The sequence below is a fragment of the Lutra lutra genome, chromosome 8 (assembly GCF_902655055.1).
Source record: "Lutra lutra chromosome 8, mLutLut1.2, whole genome shotgun sequence".
Lineage (NCBI taxonomy): Eukaryota > Metazoa > Chordata > Mammalia > Carnivora > Mustelidae > Lutra > Lutra lutra.
The window spans coordinates 12,770,275-12,797,702 of NC_062285.1; the positions used below are offsets into that span (position 1 = coordinate 12,770,275).

General features: G+C 44.0%; 2 long non-coding RNA genes across 4 annotated transcripts in view; one reads left to right on the forward strand and one right to left on the reverse strand.

Annotated features, from left to right (window-relative positions):
* The window catches only part of LOC125107410 (uncharacterized), a 137,987-nt gene that overhangs the window by 72,507 nt on the left and 38,052 nt on the right, over positions 1-27,428 (forward strand). Inside the window, exon 3 of one of the 2 annotated variants that reach the window (XR_007129543.1) lies at positions 21,209-21,440. The exons of the other annotated variant lie outside the window; for it this stretch is intronic. This is a non-coding gene — a long non-coding RNA (uncharacterized LOC125107410). Of the gene's footprint in view, positions 1-21,208; positions 21,441-27,428 lie in introns of those variants that run through there. 2 annotated transcript variants of the gene reach the window in all.
* LOC125107411 (uncharacterized) lies at positions 18,944-22,841 on the reverse strand. Of its 2 annotated transcripts, XR_007129547.1 has the most exons (4): positions 21,586-22,841; positions 20,388-20,545; positions 20,247-20,297; positions 18,944-20,078 (listed from the first exon to the last, which is right to left on the reverse strand). It is a non-coding gene; the product is annotated as an uncharacterized LOC125107411 (long non-coding RNA). The 2 variants fall into 2 exon arrangements; XR_007129546.1 differs by having other exon boundaries at positions 18,944-20,297.

Consider the following 27,428-nt stretch of genomic DNA (forward strand, 5'->3'; position numbering starts at 1 on the left):
AACAAAGGATGACTGTAGTCAGGAAGACTTGTTTGAATTAGTAGCAGGTGGATTTCGAGACAGCAAAAGTCACGGCTTGTCCCGCTCTTCAGTGATGGATAAGGGAAATGAGAAAGGAAGAATTACCATTGCCTACCTACCCTGTGACCCATCTTTCCATGTATTTTATCTTTCCATCCTCATAAAGATCCAGTGGGACAGGCATTGTTATCACTGTAAGGGACAGATGGTCTGAGCAGTGTTTTAAAAAAAAAAAGTGTCAAGGTCCAGGGGTGTCTGGGTGGCTCAGTTGGTTGAGCATCGGACTCTTGATTTCGGTTCAGGTCATGATATGGGGGCGGGGTGGGGTGGGATTGGTTGGGTGTGGGATATGAGATCCTGCCCATGACAGGCTCTGTGCTCAGCAGAGAGCCTGGTGCAGATTCTCTCCCTCTGTCCCTTCCCCTGCTCTCTCTCTCTCTCTCTCTCTCAAATGAGTAAATCAATCTCTCTCACTCTTTTTTTTTTTAAAGTGTCAAGGTCCACATCCGTAGATGTTGGCAGAGCCAGAATTTAAACCCAGGTCAATCTTATTCAAAGCCTCACCATTTCCTTATGCCTAGAATGTTCTAGGCTGGTCTGGGTTGATGCCTTTGGTTCCAGCACACTCAGAAGTGTCCCGGTTGGGGACTATGCGTACTGCTAGCACTTCTCTACCTCATTGGTCCTCTCAACACGGATTCAAGGGGGTCTCCTTCCTTAAAAAGCCCCATGTTTTGGGGTTGCATTAACATTTTTGCCTCTAGACTGCTCCAGGCATTCTGCCTTTAGGGGCTGCTACCCCCAGGAGGGCTTAGAAGACAGAGTCAAGGAAGTATTTTCTTTCAGTAGTGTCTCTGATGATTCTGTTAGCTGCATGTTCTTGTCAGAAATCCAGGATAACAAGGATTTCTAAATCACTTTTGTACAAGACAAAATGGAACGGTGTTGGAACCTTAACTGTCAAATTGTTTTTGGGTCATGTGATTGCTCTAGGTTGATGAGCCATTAAAATAAGTGACAATTACGCCAGGCACTTGAGAGGAGGATGGGAGACAGGGAACAAACAGTTTTGATGCTGGCTTTTACAGCTGCGCTGGTTCTCAGAGTGATTGTTTCAATCAGCGCCCCTGGTGAAGGTCATGGATAAATACCACTTTCGCAGGTACGTGCAAGTACTAAACTTGGAAATAATGAAGACTAATGTGGTAATTTAATACATATTAATCTGTTTGCTTACTTATTCTGCACCTGTCACAGCCTATAAACCCCAGCAACCTAGAAGCTGCTAATTCTACCTGGTTGCTGGACACATAAAATAGAGAAATACCAAGGAGAAATCACGGAAACTTCGCTTGTCCCTGGATGGGAAATGAATCCATTATAGCTCACGTGGCTTATCTCTCCATTCTATTTGAGCTTGAATCAGACACATGCACAGAATTTCCACCGAAAGGGAGAACAGACGTATATAAGGCAGCATTCATGGCATATTGTTGGCCATTTGCTCCTTGAATCACTGGGAGGTTCCAGTAGATTCTATTCAATTCAGTCACTGAGTACAGGGTTTGGCATAGGAGGAGTTCAATGAACATTTGAATGGGAAACATCTGCTGAGTTCCTGTCCTTATATGAATCAGAAAAAGTGTAAGTAAGTATTCACACTGTTTTTCTGGAGATGATGGAGATATTTATATGAAATCATTAGACCTAAGGCATTTGGAAAGCAAAACTAGAAAGGTTAAAACAAAGTGAACTGAAGGTAATCAACAGCGGAGTTTGTTACCGCAGACCCTCAAATGGTCATAGCTGTCCAGTCGGCTGCATTCTGGGCAGCCCGTGTTTTATGGGTCTGAGCTCCAGAGCAGAAAGGGCATGGACAGGGGAGTCTGGGGGACCTGCAGGGAGTAGCTGAACCACTCTTCAGCCAGTTGCTTTTCTCCTCTCAGCAGTAAGGGTAACCTTTGGGGACTGTCTGTAGAGATTCACGAAAAGGTAAGCAAGGCCGTGCGCGATGCATGGCACGAAGCAGGACTCAACGTGTGGTGGTCATTCGGTCCTTGCGGAGGACATCAGACTTGGCATGGGTCTCAGCGACACATCGGAGCTCCAGTACGTGGTGAGAAAGGGTAAAGGCATCTTCCATGCTGGTGTGGAGCTCTTACTCATTCATTGTCAGGGCCATGTAGTTTTGCATTATAAGAATCGTCTACAGTCTGTTTAGGTTTGTTTACATTGTTTCCACTTTCTGGCCCCTGTGAGCAGTATGATGCATGCACTTCCTATGGGGCAGCCACAGCAAATTATGCAAACTGGAGGGCTGTGAATAACAGACATTTACTCTTTCACAGTTCTACAGGGAAGTCCGAAATCAAGGTGTCTGGCAAGACCATGCGCTCTCTGAAGGCTCCCGGGGAGGACGTATTCCACAACCTTCTCGTGGCTTCTGGTATTATCATCAGTGCTCCCCAGTGTTCCTTAGTTTGCAGACTCATTCCCCTTTGTCTCTGCCCCCACTGTCCCATGGGAATCTCCCTGCGTGGATCTCTGTAGCTTTTCTTCTTTTTTCATAAGGACACCAGTCATACTGAATTGCAGGATGATTTCACCCTAACTTAAATAATGGTGTTTGCAACTACCTTACTTCCAAGTAAAATCACATTCTTATTCTTTAGAGAGAGAGAGAGAGAGCGCAGGAGAGCATGAGCACAGGGAGGGGAGGGGCAGAAGGAGAGGGAGAGAGAGAATCCCAAGCAGGCTCCACACTCATTGTGGAGTCCGACCTGGGGCTCGATCTCATGACCCTCAGATCATGACCTGAGCTGAAATCAGAAGTCAGACACTTAACTGACTGAGCCACTCAGGTACCCCCAAATAAGTCACATTGTGAAGCTCGGGGGAAGACCTGAATTTGAGGGGGGCACTGTTCGACCCAGTCTATATAGCTCTGAGCATTCTCGTACCTGCCTCCTGGTGCACCTGCACCAAGTGCTTGAGCCACCCCTCCGTGCAGATGGTCCTCCAGCCAGACGACTGGGTCCTAAAGTCTGTGCATCGTCACCTTCCGGACATTCAGCCAGATTGCTCTTCCAGTCAGTTTTGCCAAATCACTCTCCCACATTGAGTGTGCCAGAGCTCCTGTTATGGTCAGAGCTAAAAGATGGGGCGCCTGGGTGGCTCAGTGGGTTAAAGCCTCTGCCTTTGGCTCAGGTCATGATCTCAGGGTCCTGGGATCGAGCCCCACAACAGGCTCTCTGCTCCGCAGGGAGCCTGCTTCCTCCTCTCTCTCTGCCTGCCTCTCTGCCTACTTGTGATCTCTGTCTGTCAAATAAATAAATAAAATCTTTAAAAAAAAAAAAAAAAGAAATGTCCCTAAACTTGTGTTCGTAAAGTGGGATGGAGGTATGGGTTTATTTGCATGTCCCTGATTAATACTCTCCTTTGCTTCTTCCTTGGCAAAATATCTACGTGTGTCTTTCCCCCATTTGCTTCTTGGGTGGTTTATTTTATCCTCAACTTTTCTGGACAAACTCTTTCCTGGTTGTATAATTTTGTGAGCGTTTTCTTCTAGTCTGTCGCTTGTTTTTTTTCCTCGATGGGGTCTCTGATGAAAAGAAGCTCTTAATGTTAATGTACTGACCCTTAGCAGTCCTTGCCTTTAAAGTTGAGTATTTTTGGCCTTAAGAGTCCCCTCCTTCTACTTTGAAGCTGTAGAGAGCTTTCCCTCTATTTTCTCCTGAAATGTTAAAGTCTATTTTTCACATTTAAGTCTGTAGCCCACCAGGAAGTGATTTTTGTAGAAAGTGTGAAATTGGGATGCAATTAACAATTTTCCCCCTGTATGGATGATCAGTCAGCTTTACACTGCTTTTCCTTTCCCGGTGATCTTCAGTGTCGTCGCCGTCATCTTAACGAGCACGTGTGTACTTAACTCGTGTAAGTCTGCTTGGGTTCTCTAATCACTTGTCTTCCCGTCGGTCCTTTGAGTTGTTTCCAAATTTTTGCTCTTATAATGATTGTGTGTGACTCCCAATTTGGCATGTACGTACTTGGTACAGCCCTGCTATTTATTTCCTTAAAATGAATATCTAGATGTGATTTTGCCCTATCAGAGAGGTATTTTATCAGGTATGGACACCTTGCTCACCGTGCTGCCATGTATGTGTTCTTACCATGCTCAGGCCCCGACTCCCTACACCAGGCCAGCAGCCCCTGTGTGGGCAACCTCCTCACCTCTTTCTCGGGGCCCCCACAGATGAGCTGTGGAAGGAAGGAAAGGGATGACAAACAAGAAGAGCTTAGGTGTCTTTACTATCATTATTATTATTACTATTATTATTTGTCTTTATTATTTTAGTGATAAATTGAGAAATCACTCTCACAAAGGCTATACCAATTCCATCACCTTCCACCACCTGTGTGAGACGGGCCCAGGTGACTGAGGAGAAGCTCCATGAAGGCCAAGGCTGTATCCTTCACACATTCCCTGGCCGGTAGCTGATGTTCAGTATGGATTTGTCAAATGAATGACTTTACCTTTCATTTTCTTCAGCTAGATTTTATCATTCAAAAAAGAAAAAAAGTCCACTTTGTCCATCTGTTGTCAAGATGGCGCCATCTCTAGATGAGGCAGCACTCCACGGTGAGGCGGAGCAGAGCCCAGAGACTGTGACATCCGTGGGCTTCTGCCAAACCTTCTCTTGGACAGTGCCCTCTCCATGGCCCAGCATGCCTCTCTGTGAACTATTTCTCCCATGATTTCCAACACTCCAAATCAGAGCTGGTCTTCCCAGGTTTACTGCTTCCCAAGTGAAACGTAAGATCCAAGTGTGCCCAGCATGTAACTGGTGACGTGATTATCCAACCAGAACCAGATCTCCTTTACGCCATTGTGGGTGAGGACCTAAGCCACAGACTCGAACAGATGTGGGTTAAATGCTAGCTCCACAATTTGGTAGCTAAGAAACCTTGGGGAGTTGCCTCTCTCCCACCCTCAACCACAGTTTCCACATTTGTGTAATGTGGATAATAATGCCTGGCATATAACAATAACAACATAGACAGCCTATTACGCATAACAGTTAGGAGCCTGATAAGAATGTCATAGGCTTCACGGAGCCTCAGATGGTCTGTTTGCATCAGATTTCTTTACTGACTCAGTGGAAATGGAAAGGCACTTCCAGGGGCGCAGAAGTTTAAAAAAAAAAAAAAAGAGCTTCCTCTTTAATTTGGTTGAACAAACTGCCTCTTAAAGTTGTTGTTGCTGTTACTGTGGTCTTTGATCCCCATACATTTCTCCTGCCTTGCCCAGGAGTGGTGTACCAGGGGGCCAATAATGACTTCATAAAGACAAGTGTTAGGACGGGGAGCAGGAGCTAACTCACTAATAAGCTTCCCCCCACCCCCAGGCAGGCTGTGCCCCTTCAAAGCCCCAAATCATCCGCGGTCCATCTCCCCCTCCTCTGTGGTTTTGCCTTAAAGCACGGTTCATCAAAAGCCACTATCCCGGACTTCCTGACACACAGCTAGATGATAATAAGCTACAGAGAGTATAAACGAACCCAAAGACATCACTCATTAAAGCTGAAACGGAACATAAGAAGAAATCAAGCTAATAAAAGGGTCTCTTTGTATAGTAAAATAGATGCTCTAAGAAGTTGGAGATTTTGTGAGCTGTAATATCCTTAGGAGGAATTTTTTTTAAGTGTTCTTTTTTTTTTTTTTTCAAAAACAATCTTTCATGTCTGACGAAAAGAAATAAAAATTCTCTTTCAATGTGACCCAGCAGAGATGAGGAACTCATTAGCAATGCCATCTTCTTCTCTGCCTCAGACTGAAAGTGATAATTAGAATAAGAAACCAATTTTTTCTCATTAGTGGAGAAGTGATAGGACTTCTAGGAACTTGGGGTAGTTGCTGTTCTGCGGACTTGGCAGACCGAAAACTCATTTTGCTGATCAAAGGCTCACTTAGCTTTTCCTTCACAGCTAGGATGACGATGATGAGCCGTTCCTAGAAGTATAAAAATTAACAATACTTGGCATCATGTCGGTCTTGAAGCCTCTCAAAAGTTCTTCAGGACCAGCCCTGCTCCTTGCTCTCTTCACACTATGTGTGGAGGCAGGAGACTTGGTTGGAGGCTTGAAAGGAAAGGAGGAGGAGGGAATGGCAGGCAGAACAGTTCTTAGAACCCTTTTCTGTGCTCTTAGGTCTTCTCTAGGTTGCTTGTCTGCTGCGGTGGCCCCTTTTCCTGGATTGTTCTGGAAGCGTCCCCTTCTCCCTCTATGATGCAGAGCAGTTGAGTGCTTTCCTACCAGGATTCTCAGGTGCCTCGGAGGCCAGGGCCCCATGGCAGTGATTGTAGGGATCAGCTACCACCTCTAGGTTTAGGCACCAAAAGCAAGGATTTAAGATTATGAACACACGGAAGCTTAAACGTGGCCTGGTGGGGCTGGTGTCTCTGAGTGCGGAGGAGGGATCCGAGGGCCCAAGACGCAGCCTGCTGGGGAGGAGGCTTCATCCAGCCGATGCTGGTATCTCTGGGCCTGGGGTATGATGGAGATCCTTCCGCGAGTGTCGGAAAAACTGCCAGCTGGGTTCAGTAGCTGCTGCTGGAAGGAACTGCCTTGGCAGGGGTGAAGTGGGGTTGCCGGGGTGAGGCTCCCAAGAGCAGGAGACAGGCAGGGAGGAATGAGTCCCCCCCCCCCCCACGCCCTGCAGTCTCCTGCCTCAGTCCCCTGGTGGTGGAACCGGAGGCTCACTCTGACTAGCTATAGCATCCCCAACTGCAGATTCCATCCTATCCCGTCCCGCCACTCGGAATACTCACGTCCGAATTCTACAGGGTATTGGATAACCCACTCTCACTGCACACTTTTATTCTCTGTTCCTACTCCCTGTTCCACCTCCAGCCCGCCCTGCTCACCATCATCTTCCTAACAGCACGCCTTGCTCTTTCCAGGATGTCCTCCTCCTTCTCCCAGCCCCACACATTTCCCCTTAGTTTTAGAATTTATTTCCTCCTTCATTAATCTGTTTGGGATTAAGGGAGAAAAGATAGGAGCCTTCTCTCTAGAAAAATACACAAAGTCACTATGTTTGCATGCAGTTCTGGAGGCCCGGTCCACGCCTGGCAAATGCCGCCAAGCCTCTGGGGGCCAAGTCATGCTCAGATTAGGATGTCCCTCCAGAGCCTCAGGACAGGAGAGGTCTCCTCTCTCCACAGAGCCTGTCCCCAACCACCAGCCACTCCTGCCCTTCTTTGTGCTCTTTGTCACACACAGTTTGCCCCTTTACTCTATTAGAGTATATTGGGTGGATTTTACTAATAGTTTTGTGCATGGATGTTTCAACTCCTCAGCTAATGTAACCCTCGGTGTCCTTCCTTGCCTCCTGCCCCTTCTCCTCCCTCCCTTTCTCTCTGATTCACACAGTATTTGCTTTCCCAAGAAGTACCAATAAATAAGACATACTTAAGGACATGATGTAAGTTTTAGTACATTCTTGCAAGTGATACAACTATGTTCGTTTGAAAATAGTCCATAATTTCTCCTTTTTGCTAATCACATAGGCACGTCTCCTGATTCACAGTATTTCAGAGAAGCACGAAGTAGTGATATTTGTCATCAAGTGTGCTGTGTCTTTTTCTCAGTCTCCCAATGATAAATGAGAAGTTTGTTTCTGAGTCAAGAGAGTGGCGTCCAGGAGGGGCAGCAAATCCTTGCTGTGCTAGGCTTTGTTCTCGCATCTACGGTACTCTGGGTGGTCCCTCCTTCTCTGTCTCCCATCCTCCCACCCTCTCTCGTTTCCTTCCTTCCTCTCTTTCTCTTTCTTAAGATTTTTATTCATGTATTGGAGAGAGTGGTGGGAGGAGCAGAGGCAGAGGGAGAAGCAGGCTCCCCACTTAGCAGGGAGCCTGATGCGGGGCTCAACCCAGCTAGAGCTGAAGGCAGATGCTTAACAGACTGAGTCACCTAGACAACCCTGCTCTGGGTGTTTTCTGAGGCCAAGGCAGGGGTGGGCTCTCTTACCCTGAAGCCCCATTCTGGGCTCTGCCCCAACCCCCCCAGCTACTCCACTTGCATTGCCTCTACAGCCCCTCAGCTCCCCAGCCGTGCCCAAGACATTCTGTGCCAGGCTGGCCTCCACCTGTGCGGGGGAAGATGGCCCCTCTGAACAGAGTCCCTCGGCAGGCAGACTGCCTGGAAGAATCAGAGGGAGGGGACCAGACCGTTGCAGCCATCTCAGTGTAGTTCAAAGGCAGTGCAGGGAACACCTGGCTCCTTGTATTTCCTTCCCTTTGGTGCCGGTGGTCTGTCCCTGCCACAGAAACCTAGCTGGCCTCTGACTCTGGAGGAACTGGCTGTGTGAAGGGGCAGAGAAGGGAGGGGGTAGGAAGGAAATATTTAAAGCCCGCTTCCTCTGCTGCTGGTGCCCAGATCTTTAGGTCTGAGCGATCGAGTCTTCTAAGCGCTCTTGGCATTCTTCAGGAGCCTTTTGAAAATCCCACCACACCCATCCATGCTAGGTGGGAAACACCTGTGCTCAGGCCCCCTTACCAGCCACATGGAACTGTGCTGGTTGCCTTTGTCCCCAGCCCTTCTGCTGGCCCTCTGCATCTAGCCCATCTCACTGCAGAACCCTACCCCCCACCCCACCCCCTGTAAGGACGGGGCTCTGCTAGTTGCCTTGCCATACCTCCACATCATGGCCATGACAGAGACATGATGGTCTCATAGCCGTCTGGCTTCAGGCCTGTGGACTGGCCTCTGCTTCTCAGGGTTGGGGTCTTGACACTTTATGGATATGAAATTGATCTCCTTCACAATAATTCCAAGTGTGTTTCCTATTTCATCATAAGGTTTCCTGAGACTCAGAGAGGTTAAGTATCTTGCCCAAGATCACACAGCCAGTAAGTGGTAAAACTAGGCTTCTAATGCTTCACACTTTACCCCCAAGTCAGTGCTCTGTCTCCTTTGCAGAAGATGGCAATTACATGAACCCTTGTTACGACTTCCCCTTTCTGCCAGTCTCTCACCCATGAATGAAATTAGTGAAGGATGCACTCCTTCCTGCTGATTGAATTCAGCCTCACAGTGCTCCAGGACGTCACTACCAACTGAGTGCAGGTGATACAGGAGCTGAAATTTACTAACCTTTCTCGCCATACATCCTGTTTCAGATGTAGAGGAATGACCCCACTGTGTTAATGAGCCAGGAAGCAGAGGCTACTGCTCATCAGTACTTCTTTTCTCCCATATACCTTTTTAAAGATTTATTTATTTATGTGAGGTTGCGGGGGAGAAGGAATCTCCAGCAGACTCCCGGCTGAGTGCTCAGCTGGTGTGGGATTCGATCTCAAGATCCTGAAATCATGATCTGAGCTGAAATTAAGAGTCAGATGCCCACCTGACTGAGGTCCCCCCCCCCCAGGTGCCCTCTCCCATATTTTAAGGCATAAATCCTTTCGGGTAGGATTTGAGGCTTGTTCTGTGCTCCAGCTCAAAGCGGAGGAACTTGGGGAGAGGGAGGTGGGAAAGGGAACAGGGTGACCACAAAGGAGAATGTTCCCCTGGCTCCCCAAGCAGGAGCCTTCCCAGGACCCCCAAAGAAAGCTGTGATGTCTTCAGCTCTCTGGCTCTGGGCAGCCCAGGTTCCCTCCAGTGAAACCTGATGCCAGTCAGGCGGCCACCTCAAGCTAGATAGGAAAGAGGAAAAGCAGATTGTGGCAAAGACGGATGACCAGCCCCTGCTACTAAAACATGCCTGCTGGCTGTGGATTCTGAGCAAGGTATTGTGGACATCCTGGCCGCACCCTCTAAGGATCCCTGGGGTTGGCCTTCTTCAGGGCACGTGTCTGCAGAGGTGGAGGCCTGGGGTGCCCCGCTGCTTCCTGTCCCTCTCCTGCTCCCCCGGGGTTGGTGTCTGACTGCTGTGCCAGTGAAGTCCTGGTGTGATGCACGCGGCATCTGTGACAGGAACTGTACTAGAGCAAAGCAAACACAGCACTGGTGTGTGAGGCTCAGCCAAGGGAAATAATGCGCTGGGGCTGGGCTGCGCGCCCGAGCGGGAACGCGGGAACAGCGGTCCTTAACCCAGAGAGAATTAAGGGGAGAAGTAGCAGCAGACCCCCGAATTCAGGAGCTCATTTCACAGAGAGGTCACTGGAAGGCCTTGACATTTTGGGAAATGTCACCCAACGCCAGTTAGCAGAGGAAGACTGTCCCAAGAGCTGAGATGCGTGAATCAGGGTGGCTCAGCGGTCAGCGCCCGAGGTGCCCGACCATCGCTCGGGCTGTGATTGGTTAATGTGGTCGGGACCTGCTGCCTTGAGTTTCCAGGTGCAAAAAAGGGGGCAATCCCAGAAATGGGGCTTCTCAAAGCCAATATGGTGCAGAGACAGAACCGTGGGATTCAGTAAGTTGGAGACCAGGCCGTTTCAGCATTCCGGAGGAGTCATGCGTCAGGACGCGTGTTCGAAGGAGCCCGATGGACTCTGTCACCTGCCCTTGTCATTAGATCTGGGTTATTTATAGTCCACTGTTTGCTTTACAAGCCCTTGATCAAGTGATCAGGCTGGCAGGTTGCAAATGTGCGTGGCAGGATGTGTGTGTCTGGGTTGGGGGAGGGGTCCACAATTTCGCTCTTTTTGTGATTCTCCGGGAAGCTAGATTTTTAAAATAAATACCTCAAATTCCCTCTGTTTTCCAGTCCTCGGGGAGGGGTTTGCTTGCTCACTTAACTCATATTTGTGGTGCCCGCTTAGAACTCTGGAGGATGAACATGGTCCATAGAAGCCGGGAAGAGAATGAAAGGAGGGGATGGGCAAGTCCCTCCGCCACACCACTTTGAGCAAGGAGGGTCGTGTGACATGTGCTGCCTACAGCGAGCTCCTCTGTCTGCTAGGACAGTGCCATTTTGTTACTTAGAATAACCTTGAGGATATTCTGCGATCACTCCCTTTGCTTTGCTTTTGTTGTTGTGTTTTAAGTAGGCTTATTGTCCTGCATGAACTCACCAGCTGGAGATCAAGACTTGAGCTGAGATCAAGATCAAGATTAATCCCCTGAGCCACCCAGGCACCGATTCCCTTTACTTTGAATGAAAGTCATTTGTTAGTTTATAGGCCCTTAAGGAAAGAACACTGTAAGGACAGTGGTCTGATACAAATTCCTGTATCAGGAATTTGTTGTGACGTCTCCCAATTTCCCTCATTAGCTTCTTAGCTGTGTATGTTTTAATAGGATTCTTAGCTTTTCTGGGTGTTAGTTGGCTCATCAACACACACACACACACACACACACACAAATACATATACTCACGTACATGTATGTATATGTAAGCGTGCATACACCTATATTCATATCACATACACATAAAAGCCAATTGCAACCATTATTATGAGAAACCATTGACTGAATTTGTGTTCTGATTAGAAATTAAGGATTAAAATATTTACATGTGCATTACCAGTGTTCGTTGGGAATTGAGACTGTGGTTGATCGTGGTTAATAACAGAAGTACAAGTTTCTGACAATCAACATTTCTGAATATTCTTTTTTTTTTTTTTAAAGAATTTTATTTATTTATTTGACAGACAGAGGTCACAAGTAGGCAGAGAGGCAGGCAGAGGGAGGGGAAGGGAAGCAGGCTCCCTGCTGAGCAAAGAGCCAGATGGGGGACTCTCCCAGGACCCTGAGATCATGATCTGAGCCGAAGGCAGAGGCTTTAACCCACTGAGCCACCCAAGTGCCCCATTTCTGAATATTCTTTCCTCTTAGGAAATTAACCAGTGGCCAGTAAACTTACGGAGTGTGAGTAAAATAGTTGCCTGGTAAATTCTACTCTTGAACTTTCAGGGAATAGTCCTTTGCTCCTGTGCTTGGGAAGAGTAGAAGAAGGTATCTGTGAGTATCCACTTTGGAGTTAGACAAACCAGAGTTCAGATTATGTTTCTACTGCTAATAGCTGTGTGGCCTGGGGCAAGTCACTTGACTTCTCTGAATTTACCTATAAACTTCCTTATCTATAAGTTTCCTTATCTATAATATAGAGATAATAGCGCTTAGCTCGTGGATGGTTGTTACTAGATACTGTCTACTGGGTAATGGCATGTCTGGTTGTGCCTGGTTGCAACCAACAGGAATCAAGGTGGTCTCTTGAAGACAGTGTGATCGCAACATGCCAAGAATTCAGGTTCCTGATGACATTGTTGAGCTACTGAGTTAACTAGCCTTGAAGCCACTCAACTTTCAGACTTCTGGGATAGGGCTTGGTATGATCCCTTTCTGGGTTAGGCCGGTTGAACTGCTGTTACTTGTAGGTGAAGGCTTCCCAAACAATATAACCAAAAATTGGATAACTTCTTCTTAAATGAAATTTAAGATTGTTCTGCAACCAAGTCCACAAACTACTTACAAAATTTTGCTAATTATAGTGTAATCTGGACCAAATGCAGGCGGGATGCCTCGGTATGTCCTGGATAACATTAAGGCCATAACAATTGAAGAGAATCACAAAGGATGTTCTTCTGAGGAGAGGGATCATGAAGGTCGTTACCTTCGCTTTTGTTTCAGGAAGCCCTTTAAAGGTTTGGATCGGGAGAGGGCCACGGTTGGAAATTTTCAGGGTGATTTGCTCCTGAATTGTGTGAGTAGGGAGAATGGACTGGAGTGGGTAAAGAATTCTGGCAGGGATATTTCCCAAAAGGTACTTGTATTGGTCCCGTGAACAACAATGTGGGTTGGAACGGTTTCATGCCCAGGGGAATACGGGAGGAGATTTGAAGTTTTGGTGATAGAGCAAGAATGTAAGCAAAGATTTAAAAGACCGGAAAATAATCGTATCCCAGAAACCAAAGGAAGAGAGAAGAGACTGTCAAAGGAAACAAGGATCACCGCCATTACCACTGCCAAGGATAACACCAGTGACTGAATAGTGAGGGTTGGCCACTTGCCAGACACTGTCGGGTAGTTTCCATGTATCATTCTATTTAATCCTCACAAGAAACCCATAACACTGTCCCCATTTTCAGATAAGGGTGCCTGGATGTTGGAGAGTCCAAATCCCACTATTCATAAGATCTGGGGTTCAGGGTAAGTGCTTGTGAAACGTATCGGTTTAGCCACAGGATAATCAGCTGATATGCAGTGAGGCAGAATTTGAAGCCGGAGAGAAAGCTATTGGGCTTGGTGATTAGGAAGTCATTGGTGAGAGAAGCTTCACGTGTTGAAGTGTGAAAGGAGAGTGGGAGGGGGCAGTGGGTCTTTGAAGAATCCTATGCATGGAGATCGCAAGTTATTGGCTAGAGGGTGGATGAGGGCATAAAAAGATACTTTTTGCTGGGTGTCATGAGAATTGCTACCATATTTATTAATCATAATTATGGTGGCTTGGGAATTACATGCAGATCCTTCACCCCGATGTCACTTAGGAATCAAAATATTTTAACCCCGCCCCCCCAAAAGCAAAGTTTTCTTTCATTTCTTATTGAATCATAAATAAGAGATTCAGCTATTCTAAGTCTGGTTAGACTGGGAAGTCAGGAGAGCTGCTGGTCAGTAGTGCTTGGAAAAACAGGCTCCCTCTCACCATGGATGTTGAATGACCATCGTCTGGTTAACCAAACAATTATCTAATCAAATTGATAATATCTAGTCAAAACAGAGAGCCCCTCAAACACTAGCCCAGCCGTGATTCACATGTATGAGATTTCTCTTGTGGGGTGGACTGTTTTTGGCAACACCTTCTGGTTAAACCCGTCTCAGTGTATTAGAAAAACATTCTGGCTGGTTTGCTGACACTATGAGCCAATTACAAATGCCAAAATTGCTGTTGAATTGCTTTGGTATAAATGCCAGTTCTCTTCTGGGACTTCTGAAAAATCAGAATCCTTTTGGTATTCCCAGCTCTGCTCCTGAACCTTGGGAGACTGTCCACTTGGTCATGGGGAAAGGGTCTCACTTCCTTAGGATGAGATGAAGGAGAGAGATTGGAGACTGATTTCTAACACAGCTGCTTGTCGGCAGGGGTTCAAATGAATCGGAAGACCTGGCTTTCTTGTTTCATTGGATTGTGTGTTATTAGGGGAGGGGAACCTTTCTACTTCTGTAACCCCTCCTCCATTATCTGGAAACACTCCATGAAGAAGTGGAGGGCAAGTTGAGGGCATACTTTCCAATTAAACAGGAGGTTTCAACATGATGATGTAAATAACTAAATAATTATACTTCCCCAAGGCATTGTTAAACTTGTCCTTTAAGAAGAAGGCAGAACTTTTAGTTTCTTCATTGATGAAACAAATTTTGTTTTAGCAGGCAAGCTTCTCGAGGCCAGAGACCGGTCTTTTGGCTCTTCTGTAGTTATAATAATCATTATTGCTGTTCATGAACTATTTCCAGGTCTTTTCCCTTCTGGGCACATGGTAGGATTCCACTTCCTGCTCCTTTGTGGGTGGGCGGGGCCGTGAGGCTAGTCTGGCCGACGAGATAAGAGAGAAAACAACAGGAGGCACGATTTTAGTCTCCTATCATTTGGGGAGATTCAGTCTCCTATGATTTCACAATATACACAAATATTGAAACAATATATACAATATATAAATATATATATCATAAAAACATATAATATATATATACATTATATACAATATATGTACACAATATATACATTGTACATCTGAAGTGAATATAATATTACCGGTCAGTTATACCTTAATGATAAAGTTAAAAATTATAGGAAATGATTTCGTCTGCTGTTTGAGATTCTCCAGAGCTTTCTTTGCTCCCTGGCATGGCAACCAGTAATATTCAAAATGGTGACTGTTTTATCCACTTGGGTACCTGGATATTTATGAAGAACAGGCTCCCCACCCAAGCCTCCTGCTAACTCTCAGTGGACATGTGGCATGAATGAGAAAAAAACTTTGGTACTTTTAAGCTACCCCAAATTTAGAATCGTTCGCTGCAGCAGCATAAATCCTGATGAATACGATGTAAGAGCTAACCTATATTTCAAGTATATATTACATCTATATTATTTATCTAATATATTCTTAGGGCTACTAGACTATAACCACTTTGAGAGCAGACATGGCATGGTATCCATTTTATATCTCTATCATCTGGCAGAGATACACAATTTTCTTTTTAAGAGAGAATGAGTGGGAGGGGCAAGGGGAGAGGGAAAGATAATTTCGAGTAGGTGCCACCTGAGCATGGAGCCCAGCGTGGGGCTGAATCCCATGACCCTGAGATCCTGACCTGAGCTGAAATCAAGAGTCAGTTGCTTACCTGACTGAACCCCCAGGGGCTCCACACAGTGTTTCTTTTTTTTTTTTTTTTTAAAGATTTTATTTATTTTTTTGACAGAGAGAAATCACAAGTAAGCAGAGAGGCAGGCAGAGAGAGAGGAGGAAGTAGGCTCCCTGCTGAGCAGAAAGCCCGATGTGGGGCTCGAACCCAGGACCTGGGATCATGACCTGAGCTGAAGGCAGCGGCTTAACCCACTGAGCCACCCAGGCGCCCCTCTTTTTTTTTTTTTTTTTTTTAATTTTAAAATTTTTATTTTTTAAAAAAGATTTTATTTATTTATTTGACAGAGAGAGGGAGATCACAAGTAGCCAGAGAGGCAGGCAGAGAGAGAGGAAGACGCAGGCTTCCTGTTGAGCAGAGAGCCCGATGCGGGGCTTGATCCTAGGACCCTGAGACCAGGAACTGAGCTGAAGGCAGAGGCTTAACCCACTGAGCCACCCAGGTGCCCCCACACAATGTTTCTTTTTTTTTTTTTTTAAAGATTTTTTATTTATTTATTTGACAGAGAGAGATCACAAGTAGACGGAGAGGCAGGCAGAGAGAGAGAGAGAGGGAAGCAGGCTTCCTGCTGAGCAGAGAGCCCGATGTGGGACTTGATCCCAGGACCCCGAGATCATGACCTGAGCCGAAGGCAGCGGCTTAACCCACTGAGCCACCCAGGCGCCCCCACACAATGTTTCTTGATGAAAGTTATGTTATGAATGTCTGGATACCTGAAAAGATGGGAAACATGAGGAGAATGAGTAACTGAAATTCAGCATTTCTCTTAAATTTTATTTAAGCTAAACTTTTCAGCTTTTATTCCTATCACAGCTCTTCAAAAGCGTAACTTTTTTTTTTTTAAAGATTTTATTTATTTATTTGTCAGAGAGAGAGAGAGAGTGAGCACAAGCAGGGGAACTGGCAGAGGGAGAAGCAGTCTTCCTCCTGAGCAAGGAGCCCAGAGTGGGTCTCAATCCCAGGACCCTGGGATCATGACCTGAGCCAAAGGCAGATGCTTAACAACTGAGCCACCAAGGTGCCCCAAAAGAATGGCTTTTGAGACTAAAATCTCACTGAGTGTATTTCTTCAGTCCCTTCACAATCTCTGCAGTCTCTAGTGGGATCATAGTTGAGTTGGAGTAAAATAATCACTGGTGGCAGGGGGAAGGGAGGGGAGAAGGCGAGAGAGGAGTTGAGAGAGAGCGGAACTGGTTGCTGCGTGGTTGAGAATGAACGAGCTATGTTTCAAACAAAGGCGTTATTTCTCTTTTGGATGAGAGGTACACTTTCAAGAGCCATTCTGTAGATGGAAGTGATCTAGTCCTACAGACCTCAAAGATTTCATTTCAAATACTTACCACTCATAGACACCCAATAACTTCTTCAGTGATCATTCATTTTTTCCAAATTTTGATCAGTTGGAGTCTGTCAGGATCACTGGTTTGCTGGGTTGAAAGAGTGAGAGGACAAGTCATAAGGTATCCAATGGCTCTATTTGTAGCCCAAAGTTGAGAATCATCTCCATTAACTTACACAGCCAGAATGCAGTTCTTACTGAACATTCTGAAACACTGACAGTAACTCGAAGGCTCTCTAGCACTCCCTTTGAGTAAATAATAGCCTAGAATTTGCTGTGGCTCCCTCCCTCACCTCATTCAGGCCTCTGGCTGTGCGACCTGACATCGCCATAGCCTTGCTTCTTGGATATATATACCCTTCTATTCTTCTGACAGAATTTATGACCCCAAATTATGTTATCTATTGTACCTGCTTCCTGGGCTATTGTCTGTCTTTTCCGCATTAGAGCGTAAGCTGCAGGAGGGCAGAAGGGTGATTTCTCCTGTCCACTGCTTGTTAAAGAGTTATCTGGTACCTAGGACAGTGCCAGGCATGTTTCCACCGCCCACTACAAGCTTGTTCAAAGAACAAACAGATGAATGAGTGAATGAATCCATCCATCCATGAGTGGCTTGAATCACAGAATTCATGTCTTGATAGAAGCAAAAGGAAACCTAGACTTTTCCAGTCCAAAGCCATATCTATATCTCTATCTATCTATCTATCTATCTATCTATATTTTAAAGATTTTATTTGTCAGAGAGAGAGAGTGAGCTCAACAGTGGGAGCAGCAGGTAGAGGGAGAAGCAGCCTTCCTGCTGAGCAAGAAGCCCAATGTGGGACTTGATCCCAAGACTCCTAGATCTGAAGGCAGATGCTTAATCAACTGAGCCACCCAAGCATCCCAAGTCCAAAGCCTTAGAGATCAGCCCTTGGGGGTCAGGTCTAGGATCCCATAGGTTTGTGGTAGAGCCAGAACCGTGATTCACAGTCCGGTGTTATTTCCATTTCAACACGCAAATGACCACTACACAGATGCCGGAGGCTGGGTAGGTGGGAGGAGGTCTTTAGCGTGTCCCATCTTCCCAGTGCTGCCCAGCAGGTCATGAGCAAAGATGGTGACAAGAGGTATGAGGAGGCGGGAGGGGAGGAAGGAGACAGATGAGGGCACCAAATGGTGAGGAGGATTAAGAAGTGTACTTTTTCTTTTTTTTTCCTGGCCATCATAAACTTAACATGCCTTTCCTTCTCCTTGTGGCTCTTTTTAAAATTACGAGCTACTGAGTATTTTAAATGAGCTTTCTGTTATGTCATAAATATTCAGACCAGGAATGGTAATTGTTCCCTGTGATTAATTCTGCTTACTCGGTAAAGTTGTGCAAGGTTTTCACTGGAGGGTACGTCTTTTATGTTTTAATGTGACTCATGTATAATACAATTTGTCCTCAGCTGCAGTTGAGACCGTGGCATTCGGGTAAGGGCTCTTGGGGTCTTTTTCTCTGATGGCCGTATTTGGAAGTACTTAACTTGGTTGGTTTGTGTTATCCCTCCCCAGGGCTGAGATGAAGGTAATTGTTAGGGCTCAGGGCCAGAAGTTCCTCCTGGCTGCTCCTGTCGCATTGGTCTGAGGTTAATGGAGAAAAGCGCCATGTTGAAGGTTACAGCATTTCCCTTTGCTTCCATTTTAATGATACTTGCCTGCCAGTGTTTTCTCTTTGAAGAGCAATTTAATAAACAATCACTGGTGTTTCATGTCGAGGGCAAGATTTGTAATGGCCTTCATCTCCCCGGGAGTTCTTCCTCAACATGGGACTGGATCAAGCCCCTTGCAGTGAGTAGCGAAGTGCTGGGGGCTCGGGGTACCACGGGTCTCCCACCCTGCCCAGGAGGACAATGGACCCAGGACGGGGGAGGGGGCCACATTCCAGAATGATTCTGGACTCTGCTGACATTTCCCTTGCCTTCAGACTATTTTCCGAAGAAGTCAAACGTGAGCCTGTAATCACACTCCTCAAGGGAGCTCTGAGGGGGGCAGGGGACACACGGAGTTCTGGAATGTCATCTTTGGGGGGCTGTGTATTTCTGGGTAAGAAGGAAGCTGAACAGCCAAGGGCTTTTCTTGTTGACGATGGCAATTGAAGCTCGGAGTCTTGACAAGGAAGACTGTTACCGAACGGTGCTTATGAGGCGCCCACGTGAGCCGGACGCTATTCTGGGTGTTATACAAAGCAAGCCCAGGCAAGGAGTTGCATTGCATGCACCCATTTTTGATTAAAAAACATGTAAATTTACACAGCCCGTGAGGGTGGGCCTCCGGCTCCAGTGAAGGTGCGACACAGGCCTGAGTAGGGCTGGGCCTGGGCACCCGCACTGAGAAGTGAGGAGCTTGAACCCGGCTTCTCCTGGGTTCTAATGAACACCAGCGAGGCTCTAGGAATGGTGTGCAGAAGTGGGGAGTGCCCCAAGGGAGACTGCGGCAAGCCACCAGGCTGTGGATGGGCTGGCCAGTGGTCATTCATCTACGGGACTGTGCGAGGCCACAGGGACCCACAGAGCTGGTCTTCAAGACCATTGCAAGGACCATTTCTGTAGGCACGGAGGCTGGTAACATCTCAAATGTGGCAAGCCACTGCTCTTTTTTTTTTCTTTGGCATGTTTGGATTGGAGAGAAAGTGTAACCAGACTTCACTGTTTCGGGTCCTTTGGTGAACAGGGGGTTTGACTTTTACCAGCAGGGAGGGCTGGCTGTGGCCAACATGCAAATGCTTCTCGGAAGGGACGGTGATGGGCACACTGTTCTGGCAGCTCACCCACGTGGTTGATCGTGGCCGTTTCTGTGGTTGTTGACATGCATGCTGGAACTTTCTACATCCTGTTTATCTTTTAAGAAAATTCCACCACAACAAAGTGATAGTCTAAGCTTTAGCCAGTGATATTCTTATTATAAGTAGCAATATACGAGTTAGCACAGAGTGATCGCAGAATAATGAGCGTGGCCCCTTGTTTATGGTAGAAATGAGTTGTGACTTATAGGTATGGAAGCCGATGTGCCCAGTGCATGTTGGGGATGGGGCTGGAGCTGCCAATGGTCTCCTGGAATAGCTTTATAGAGTTAGCCTGGAGCTTGTGTAGACGGCTCGGGTCTCACCCCAGGCTTTCACCTAACGTAAAGGCTGGCTGGTAGTTTCTTTGGCTTAGCCAGGCATAGCGTTCAATGTAGAATAAAGAGTTAGGGTCAGGGTGACCTAACCTTCTTCCATCCTCAACTGCCATCCCCTCACTTACTTTTCTGCCTACGTATACACTTGGAGATTGTCCTCTAAGATTCTAATTATATGGAAGAAGAAGAATGTGTTTTCATCTCTATTTTTCTGGGGGATGAATCCATTCTGATTTTTCTTCTAGAGCAATAGTGTACAATACACGCACCTGGGTTAAATGGAAGACAATATTGTTGAATAAGGAAGTTCTTAGGAGAGTCATAAAATGCTGAGTTTTCATGGGAAACCTGAGGTCACTGGGTCTGGTAGAGATAGGCACTTGGGGAAGGATTCCAGAACTATTCACCGGGGTTCTAACCCCACCTCTGCCACTTACTAGGGCTATGGCCTTAAAGTGCTGGACTTCTTCATGCCTCCACGTCTGCATCTGTAAAATGGGCCTAGCATTAGAACTTACCAAAGGCAAGTTACCATAAGAATTAAATGAGTATAATGTGCAAAAAATACGGGCACGTACCTAGCATATGTAAAGACTTGATAAAAACTAGTATTCTTCCTTAATCCAGAACCCAAATAGGTATAATTCCTTCCCTCTTTCCTCTGTTGGCTGAAGTCAATTATATTATAGATAATTGCGTATTGGGCCCCAATATTCTTCCTGAGGAGTCACATTTACTGGGTTTGCAAAAAAAAAAAAAAAAAATCAGTACAAACCCTCATGCTCTTCATAAAAAACAAACAAGGAGGCAAACAAACGTCTGTTGAATGAGGAGCCCTGGTGGCCCCTCTTCCTCTAGGACAGACGGTTCCCATTCCATGTCAGGGTAATAAAGTCAATGGAGGAAAAAATGTAGATCTCCATATTTGTCCGGCGAAGTGGAAAAGACAGAATGACTCAGAGTTATCACACAAAGTATTTGCTCTTAAATATAGTTGTGTATCAGAAACAGCAGAAAAGCAGAATAAAAAATACCAGTATCTAGACACCCCCCCTCCGGGAATGTGTCTGTGATGTGACCTGGTACCTGTACCTCCAAGTTCTCCAGATGATTCTGAAGCACAACCAGGTGAGAACCACCACTATAAGCAATTCTCAATGTAACAAGTGAGTGAGTACACAGTCCAGTCCGGTTTAGATAAACAGACCTGAACACAGTGCCCTGAACAGAGAACCACGTTCCCGTTTAAATCCACTCTTCCTGTTAATATGTCTCATTATAAAATTAATGATTTTCCTCTCTGTCTGGAGAGAGAGATTTGGCAAGAGGAATTTTAAAGAGATCAGGCACTGATTTGGAAGTTACGGAAGTCAAAGCCTGGGCTGGTTGTTCCTTGCAGGACTCTCGTTATCAACCGGGGTGCATGTGTGAATTTCGTGCGTGGTCAAAAGCGTGCTGGCACCATACGACTCACTCAGTAAATATGAATGGAAGGGGAGCCCGGAAACCCCGCAAGTAAGTCTGCAATGGCCAGTGAGTTCTGAACTTTCAAGACACTTCCGTGGGGTCCCATGGCCTCCCACGCCGCCCTGCTCCAGCGGCCCCGGTTGCATGCAGCTGAGTGAGGGCTGCGCCTAATGAAGGGCACTGGCTGGCCCTGCGAGGACAGGTCATGTGCTGATAGTCCCCACTCAGCTGGAGTCCAGCAGGGCTGCTCCCTGTTCTCACTCCCCTCCTCCCTGATCTCAGCCTTGTAGATTTCAGTAAGAAACTAACTATAAACTGTTTCCCTTTGAGAGTCCCAAATTCATCGATGGCCATAGTCGTCCAAAAAGGTCCATCAATCCAAAGATCATTCCTTGGCCCTGAGATGGGATGGATGGGATAGTTTTAGGCCATTTAACCCCCCAACTAAGAGAGCCTCTTTGAAAGGAACTCCTTTGCGAGGTGGCTTGCCTGTGTCCCTGCCAGGGTTCTTCCGGAGTCTTCCAGGCGGCTCACTGCAGTAAACCGGAGGCCACCACCCTCATTGGGTCATGTTTACTGAAGGTGCTTGTTTCTGTCTCTCCATTCAGGCGGTGGCAGGACACTGACAGGACAAAGCGTGTTGTAACTGACCACCAATGGAGCAGGCTCTGTTCAGGGATTACGGTTGCCATGGGAACCAGCCTTGCTGAACTCACCATAGCAAACATGGAATGAATGGCTGGGTCAACACCCCAGATAAAAAGAGGGTTATGCAACTGTTTGCTGAACCCTTGGTAGGATTTTTTTTTTTTTTTTTTTTTCTGGACGTTTCCCAGAATATCCCCATATTCACAAATTCCAAATGAAGAATTCTAATTTAAACCCATAACAAGTATGTTCATTGTTTGTCGAAAAGAGCTGTTGCTTTTGGAAATATAAATGAGGGTCTGTGGAAGGTTGAGATGGGTGTTGCATCAGTTTTGGTAGCGGCTGGGAAACATATTTAATGATAAGCTTTCCCTAGACAGGAAGCCAGGGAGGCCACTCATGTATTTCTAATGATCTACATAAATAATTTCATCTACTTAGATTCCAAACTTTAGTCATTAAATGGTTTTACTCTCATCTCAGCTAAATAGAGTCTTGAAAATGAATTTTAAAATGCAGAAATAGGCTTTTGAAAAAAAAAATCAGAGACAGGATGGAGCCTCTCTTTGTGGAAAAGCAAATTGGCAAACAGGACAATTTATTTCAGACAGCGAGTACAAAGGAGCAAGGTTCTGGGATCTCCTAGTCCCTCAAACCATTTAATTCTAGGCAAACAATTAAATGGTAACATAATCCAGGTGGCCAGAGTAGTTTGTGTTTCTGTCTCTCACTGGAAGGGAAGTGTCTCACACAGTAAGATAGTAACAGTTGTTAAGACTCCTACCTGGCTGCTTGACTTGCTTTTCCTTCTTTTTCTGTGACTTTCTCAGAGCCTTGAGTTCTGACTCCAGAGGATTTTCTTTCTCAATCTCTTCCTCATTTCAGTTTTCTTTCTCTTTTTTTCCCTCCGGTGGCCCCAGTCTGATTTTTTTTTTTTTTTAAATTTATTTGACAGAGTGACCGGTCTGATGTTTTTTTTTTTATACGACGTAGGCACTAAGAGCTGGTTGCTGTCTTCTTACACAGCTCCTTCTAGCTCATTCCTCAAAGCAGGTTTCCTGTCCTTCCCTTCTGTTTGCTCCTCAATGTCCAGATGCCATCTCCAAAGGCGCAGGCCACCTTTCTTTAAACTCAGGTTTACCATCCTCAGTCCATACCACTTTGTCCTGTCTTTATGTCCACCTAGGAGAGGGGGACCAATGAAGTAGCTGGAAGACTGCCTTTATATATATATGTATATATAGATATACATATATCTATATATACATATATAATATTATATTTATATTATATTTATTTTATATTAACATTATATAATTATTATAATATTATATATATAATTATTATAATATTAATTATATATAATAATTATAATAATATATATTATATTTATTTTATATTAACATATCATTTATATAATTATATATATACATTTATTTCTTATAGCCCAGATAAATTATTTTAGATTGAGTGGTTTTCAGGTGTACCGAGGTCATTATTAACCACGTAATTTTAAGACGTCTTCCTTTTTATTGTGCTATTATTTCCCATTTGTATCCTGGATACAGTCTGCTTTTCTGGGAAATTCTAGAGAAAAATAATGAACATAAGTGCAGAAGAATATGTGTTTCTTCCTGAAGCAAATATTTCAAATAGCACTTGTGAATATTTTTAACTTTTCATTTGGCAATAACTATATAGATTCACAAGGAGCTCCGAGGAAACGTGCGGGGAGGTTTGGCGTGCCTTCACCCAATGTCCTTCAAAGTTAACATCTCATGTGACTATAGCGTAATAACAAAACCAGGAAACTGACATTGGTACAATCCACAGAGCTTATTCACATGGCATCAGTATATAGGTCCTTGTGAGAGTGTGAGTGTGTGTGTGTGTGTGTGTATGTAGCTCTATGCAATTCTGTCATATGTAGATTTGCATATCTACCACCACAAACAGGACACAAGACTGAAACCTCACCACAAGGCTCCACCACGTTACTGTCATGTCATGGTCACGTCTACTCTCTCTCCTCACCTGGGCAAACTCTAATCTGTTCTCCATCTCTGTGATTATATTATTTCTGTAACCTAGGAGTGGAATCATGTGGTTTATATCCTTTGAGACTGACTTTTTGACTCATTCAACATGATTTCCTTGAAATTCACCCAGCTTATTGCTTGAAGCAACAGTCCATTCCTTTTTATTGCTGAATGGGCTTCCATGATCTCAAGGTACCACAGTTTCTGCAACCATTCACCATTGAAGTATACTTAGGTTATTTCCACTTTCTGGCTCTTATGAATAAAGCTACTTTAAATTTCTTTAAGTCTTATACATAAGTTTCTACATAAAAATAAATCCTCCCCCCCACCCCCACCACCTGGGAATAAATACCCAAGAGTGCGTCTGCTGGTTATATGGTAAGCCAATTTTAGTTTTAAAAGAAACTGCGAACTATTTTCTAGACTGGTTGTGCCATTTACATTCCCGCCAGCAATGTATGAGTAATTCAGTTTTTCCTCATCCTTGTCAGCATTTGGTGTTGTAACTGCTTTTTAATTTTACCAATTTTAATAGGTACATAGTGACATATCACTGTGATTTTAATTTGAGTTTTCCTAATGCTTAATGATGTTGAACATCTTTTTATAGGCCTATTTGCAATCTATATATCCTCTTCAGTGAAACAAAAAAATCTATGCAAGTCTTTTGCCTATTTTCTAATTGGATTTTTTAGAATGTTGAGTTTTGAATTCTTCACGTATATTTTAGATATGAGTCCTCTATTGGATATATGATCTGCAAATATTTTCTCCAGTTCTGTAATTTGCTTTTTCATCTTAACAAGGTCACTCACAGAGCCAAGTTTTTAAAATTTTGATTTGGTCCAATTTATAAATTTTTATTTTTCTGGATTGTGCTTTTGGTAACAAATCTGAGAAATCTTTCCCTAGTCCTAGGTCCCAAAGATGTTCTATTTATTCCCCCAAATTTTATATTTTTACAATTTGTATTTAAGTCCATGATGCATTTTGAGTTCATTTCCTAAAAAAGAATTTATTTTTAAGTAATCACTATGCTCAATCTCTATACTAACAGTCCTGAGGTCAAGAGTCATATGCTCCACCAACTGAGCCAGCCAGAAACACCTTGAATTCATTTTTGCATAAGGAACGAGATTTAGGTTGAAGTTTATTTTTTCTCCTATATGGATTTCCAATTTTCCAGTATCTTTTATTTATTTACTTATTTTAGAAAGCTGCCTTTCTTTATTCAATTATTTTTTTCTCTGTCAAAAATTAAGTGGGTATATTTGTGTGGAACTATTTCTAGGTCCTCTTGTGCAGTCCACTAGTACCATGCTATCTTGATTATTGTAGCATATGGTACAATGGTACATATGGTACATTCACAAAGAATGTCTCCTTCTCCTTTATTCTTTGTTTTCAAAATTGTTTGGGCTACTTCAGGGCCTCTTTCTTTCTTTTTTTTTAAAGATTTTATTTATTTATTTGACAGACAGAGATCACGAGTAGGCAGAGAGGAAGGCAGAGCAGAGAGCCCGACGTGGGGCTCCTTCCCAGGACCCTGGGATCATGACCTGAGCCGAAGGCAGAGGCTTTAACCCACTGAGCCACCCAGGCGCCCCAGGGCCTCTTGCTTTCTGTATAAGCTTAAGAATAAGCTTGCTTATTTATATAAAACTTTTTTTTTTTTTTTAGGATTTTGACAGGAATTATTTTATACCTATAGGTTAGTTCGGGGAGAATTGAAAACTTTATTATATTGAATCTTCCAATTCATTAACATGGTATATCTCTCCAATTATTTAGGTCTTTTATTTTTAAAAAATGAGCATTTTGTAATTTTCAGCATACAGATCCTTACTTGTTTTGTTAAATTTACACCTATGTATTTAATTTTCTTAGAGTAATTGTGTATGGTATTGCACTTTTAAATTTGTTTGAACATGTTCCTTATTGGCATACAGAAATAAAATAGACTTTTATGCATTAATCTGGTATCCTATGACCTTAATGGACTAATTTATTTGTTCTAGAAGTTTGTTTGCGGATTTCTTGGAGGTTTCCATGTAGACACTCTTCTCCTCTGCAAACAGTTTTATGTTTTCCATTCCAATCTGTATATATATATTTTTTCCTTTTTTTCCTTATTGCACTGACTAGATCTTTCATTACTATGTTGAGTAAGGGTGGTGAGAACTTGCCTTGTTCCTGATTCAGTCTTTAACCATTAAGCACGATGTTAACTGCAGGATTTTTGTAGATGTTCTTTATGAGGTGGACAGTGTTCCCCTTTATTCCCAGTTTGTTGAGAGTTTTTATCATAATTGGGTGTTGAATTATGTCAAATGCTCTTTTTGTGTATATTAGTGATCATGTGAATTTTCTTCTTTAACTTGTTAATATGTAATCTCACTTGGTGGTACTATAGTGTTCCTTTGATACATTTCTGGATTTGATTTACTAATATTTTGTGGAGGATTTTACATAAATTTATGAGATATATTGATCTGTAGGTTTTTGTTTTGTTTTGTCTTTCCTGATTTTGTCTGGTTTTGATACCAGGGTAATACTGACCTCATAAAATGAGTTGCAAAGTGTTCCTTCTTCTTCAATTTTCTATAAAATTGGTGTGAGTTCTTTTAATGTTTGGTAAAAGTCTCCAGTGAAACTATTTTCAGGAGCTTTGAAATTATAAGTTCAATTCCTTTTAGTGTTCTAGAACTATTCAAATTACCCACTTAATTTGGGCTGAGTTATGATAGTTTGTGGTTTTGGAGGAATTGGTCTATTTCTTCTAAATTGTTGAATTTATGATCATAAAGTTGTTGATGGTGTTCTTTATTATTCTTTTAATGGTTGAAAGATCTGTTGTGGTTTTCCCTTCTTCATTACTGATATTGGTGATTTGTGTCTTCTCTTTTTATCTTTGTCTAATGAGACATTGGGTTTTCCCCAAAGGACCAGCTTTTTGTTTCATTAATTTTCTCTGTTAGTTCCCTTTCCAAAATTTATTTTAACTATTTCCTTTTTCTGCTTGCTTGGGGTTTATTTTGCACTTCTTTTTCTAGTTTCTTGAGATAGGAACTTAGATTCTTGATTTGAGAACTGTCCTGTTTTCAAATATAAGCATTTAGGCTTATAAATTTCCCTCCAGCATTGTTTTAGATGTGTTTCCAAGATTTTAATTTGTTGTATTTTCATTTTTATTCAGTTCTATGTACCAGCCATGGATTATTTAGAAGTGTATTGTTAAATTTACGTGTGTTTGAAAGTTTTTCTGTTGTCCTCCTATTGTTGATTTCTATTTTAACTCCCATTATGGATGGGAGTATACGCTGTATGATTTCAATTCTTTTACATTTTTAAATTTGTTTTACAATTCATAATATGGTCTATCTTGGTGAACATTCCAGGGACTCTTGAAACTAATGTGCATTCTGCTACACCAAGGTGGAATGTTCTGTAAATGTCAGTTAT